Source organism: Montipora capricornis, chromosome 2 (genome assembly GCF_036669925.1).
Source record: "Montipora capricornis isolate CH-2021 chromosome 2, ASM3666992v2, whole genome shotgun sequence".
Classification (NCBI taxonomy): domain Eukaryota; kingdom Metazoa; phylum Cnidaria; class Anthozoa; order Scleractinia; family Acroporidae; genus Montipora; species Montipora capricornis.
The window spans coordinates 45,228,051-45,232,310 of NC_090884.1; the positions used below are offsets into that span (position 1 = coordinate 45,228,051).

At 39.6% G+C, this 4,260-nt stretch overlaps 1 protein-coding gene across 1 annotated transcript in view; it reads right to left on the reverse strand.

Moving 5' to 3' along the window:
• Window positions 1-3,587: 3,587 nt before the first annotated feature.
• Window positions 3,588-4,260, reverse strand: part of LOC138023635 (stomatin-4-like) — a 10,111-nt gene continuing 9,438 nt past the window's right edge. Inside the window, exon 8 of the mRNA XM_068870681.1 lies at window positions 3,588-4,260. This exon is cut by the window's right edge and continues 980 nt beyond it. The gene's annotated coding sequence lies outside the window, so the exon portion shown is untranslated.

The window sequence follows — 4,260 nt, forward strand, 5'->3', positions numbered from 1 at the left end:
ATTGGATCCTTTAAGATGATGGGATCGTGCTAAGCAAGAATTTAAGGTGATTGCAATCAAAAGAGCTAAAATGCGACGCAAAGAACCGTGAGTGCCACGAGCGTTTTCAACTAGAGAATCAATTAAGTTATCTTCAGGGGCGGGCTCGAAATGGTACGACAGATGATATAGAAAAGTATCTCTTAGCGAAGGAAAAACTCAAACAACTTGACTGTAAGGAACTAGGAGCTACGAAAATTCGTGTAATGGCGCAGTATCTTGAAGAGGGTGAAAAAATTGCACGCTACTTTTTGTCCTTAGAGAAAACTCGAAGGGCGGACCAAACTATTAAAATGCTCACAAAGGACAACCTGGATACTGTGACCGACTCTAGGGGCCTATTATCAGAGATCCACACTTTCTACAAAGATCTTTACTCTGCTGATATATGCGACGAAAATGCACAGAACGAGTTTTTATGTGACGCAATGCCTAGGTTGACCGAAGAGGAAAGTAAGTTATGTGGAGGTGACTCGGAATTGACGGAAGAGGAGCTTCGAATGGCCGTAATTTCCCTTGAAAATGATAAATCGCCTGGAATTGATGGCCTGACAGCCAATTTCTATAAATATTTTTGGCCTTTGTTTGGCACTAGTCTCACGCATGTCTATAACCATGCCTTCCGGGCGGGACGTCTCGCGGTCTCGCAGCGGCGAGGAATAATCATCCTGTTATTTAAAAAAGGGGACAGAAGACAGAACTTTGCTTAAGAATCGGAGACCGATCACCTTACTAACGACTGATTATTAGATTTTAAGAAAAACCTTGGCCAATAGACTGCAAAAAGTATTGCCACTCATCGTCCATTCCGATCAGACAGCTTCGGTAAAGGGCGTACGTACCATCAATGATAATACACGACTTCTTCATGATGTTATTTTGTATGCAGATGAAAAGAAAATCCCGCTTGCTATGATTTCTGTGGATCAGCTAAAGGCCTTTGATCGAGTGGCTCATAGTTTTCTGTTTAAGACGCTTGAACGTTTTGGTTTCGGCCCTGTCTTTAGACGCTGGATTAGAGTTATTTACAATTCGGTATCCAGTTCGGTGAAAAGTAACGGTTGGCTTCCTGCTTTTATTACTTTGGAGAGAGGTCTACGGCAGGGTTGTCCCCTGTCCATGCCTTTGTATGTTTTAACGGTGGAAACAATGGCAGTTAACATTATATCTAACCCCAGGATTCGTGACATTCTTCCCCCTGGTTCCGAAACGGAGCTTAAACTGCCCCAGTTTGCGGACGATCCGACACTGCTTTTTGCGGATGACGAGTCAATCACGGAGACCTTTCATGTTTTTCATCGATACGAGCGCGCCGCAGGGGCGAAGATTAATAAGAGCAAGTGCAAAGGACTGTGGTGCGGATCTCTGAGACATCGTGTTGATCAGCTTTACGGTTTCCACTGGTATAATGGCTGTATCCCTGATAAGATTCTAGGACAATATTTTGGTAATATCGATTGCTCACGTAGGAACTGGTAGAAAAATTCAGAAGAAGATCAATAATAGCATTGGCGCTTGGTGCCACAGAGATCTAAGCCTCAAAGGAAGAGCCCTCTTAATAAACAGTCTCTTAACATCCACCTTATGGTATAACGTTACATCATTGGCTGTGCCCTCCAATTTTCTGGGGGCATGCTCGCCCAGAAAATTTTGAAATTTAGAGTTTCGGAATGGCATTCCCAACTATTTTCGAAGGACATTCAATAAAATAAATGTGAAGAAAAATGCAGTCACGGTAGTTAGTTGTTTATTTTACCCATCTGCCGAGATTTCTCTGTATCAAGCTACAACACAAACAGGGGGTTTACAGTACAAGCAAAGGGCAAGATGTCGCAAACTGTGTTATAACATCATCGTCATCATCATCATCATCATCACAATAACATATCCTTAAAAAATAACCGGGAACTGGGGGACTGGTGATACTGAAGACTGACACTTTGTGGAGGCTTCGAAGGGTAGATTTTTTTTGCTTTCGTCCACTATTACTTTTCTTGCCGTTAAGGCCTGGCCAAACGGGTCTATTGAACATGTTAGTGTAACATCATCCAACATTGTTGAATCGAACATGTTGCACTCGTTTGGCCACTATGTGTATAATGTCGGAAGTTGTTGAACGAAGTTTGATTTCCATCAAACATCATCTTCAACATCTTCCAACGTTCCTTTTGTTCTAGGGTGTGAACATCAGTGTTGCATTCGTTCGGCCATCCCATTCAACATTGTTGCAGGCGGGCGTGCGCTGCGGCTATCGGTATCCATGGTTATACGTCCACATGTTATGGTCAATTGGCGCCTGTTAAAACGAGGTATCCGCTGCCCAATATCACGTAACCATATCGCGGGCTCAAGTTTAGTGCTCATTAAGGTGACCTATTTTTAAAGTTGACCGCTGCCCAGGTACTGGTTTTTGATTGTATCACAGGCTCAAGCCAGGCTAACTTCTTGCAACATAAACGAGGCTTAATTTTTCGCGCCCTTTCTGTGGCTCGACGCGGCTACACAGCAATACTACGTCAACTAAAGCTCTCAACAGTCGACGCTTTTCATGTTCATATTCAGGTGGAAAACGGTTTGGAAAATATTTTTTTCCTGCACTTTCCGTTGGTTTCAATCCAGGTTTGCCATATATAGCTGTGATCAGCTGTGTTTATTTTTAATTGTTTAGGTCTGCTTTTTGCTTTGTAATACAATTTCGGCATACCTTTAAAAGATTTTTAATTTTGAATCTGATAAGGTTGCATGATGCCTGGACAACCAATGACAGAAGAGAAGAAACGAAAGAACTCGTTTTAGATTGTTTTGTTTGGTTTTCTTTACTTGATTGCTTTCCGTCAAGGCTAACAAAAAAATCAAAATACGAGTTCCAGTCGCCGGAAAAGCACAATAATTCTTTGGCAAAGTATCAGCATTTTAAGCTGCTTTTCAGGCTTAAACCCCACCCCCCCCCCCCCCCCTCTACATTATTAAATCAACACTTCAGGATTTTTAGTATAAGATTATTGCAGCTTTAAACTAAACTAAACAGTTCTAATTCAAACGCAATTTCTTTTTGACAAACTCGTACTTACCACTACGACTTTTTGATGTAAAGTCGTCGCAGCCCAACTCGTCGGGACGAGTTGATCACCCGGCCCGGGATGCGCAGTACGGATGCGCAATAATGAAAATCCCAGAACTCGTGCTCCAAGTCGCACTTGTCGTCGATGCTAACATTCTCTATTTCTTATACTGGTCTTTTTTAAACCTCACAGCCAGAATTAACAACGGTTCAAAATTTTCTAGACAGATGCCACAAAAGGCGACACAGTTCTGTTATATTGAATATAAGAGTTTTATTAGAAAAACAAGACCATATTTTTTCGACGAATTTCTTAACTTAGTATCCACCCTCCAACGTGAGCAGGTCCCAGAAACAAAGGTTATCGATTGTAATTTACGCTATAAGAATAGCGCTCGCACGTTGATAAATACAGAACGTTTAAGAATACTCTTATTAATAGATTAACTAATAAATACGATCTAAATACGATCTTCACATGTGATGTAATACTATTTTTTATTATGATGTCAAATATGTAACATAAGATATGTAGTTTTTATCTTATGAGGAATGAAGACATTTATTATTGTAAAGATGACTTCTTCGTTAGCAAATCATTTATTTTCACTTCACATAAAGTTTTGCACACTTTCTACACACGTAAAACACTAAAGTTAGATAAAAACAGAATCTTGTTTAAAAAAAAAGCTTATACCAGAAAATGTTCAGTTGAAAATTGTTGACAGTTATTTTATAAATCTACAAAGCAAATGATTAGACAAAGAAAGCTCGAAATTGAGTAACATGATTTTAAAAAATTGTCAGCATGGCATTGTGAATTATTTTAAGATGTTGAAAATGATACCAGCTTTTAACTAAGAGTACGGTCTTTTACAATGGCCAGTACTTTTTGCAAGGAAAACTATGCAGGCATTGCGTTTGTTTTGTTTTTTTTCTTTTGGTCGGGCGATTTCTTTACTCCCAGTATTCCAAAAATACTGGTATATTCATTAAATTATAACAACCAAGTTTTTCAAATGACTTTAAAACCTTTCACTAAATTCAGATGAGATGAAATTGTAAAAATATTAACGTACGGTATAAGCAAACCAGTCCTTCTATCGACTCTGGTCTGGTATCCGCTTAGCAAATAAAAAATTACAATATAACTTGACCAA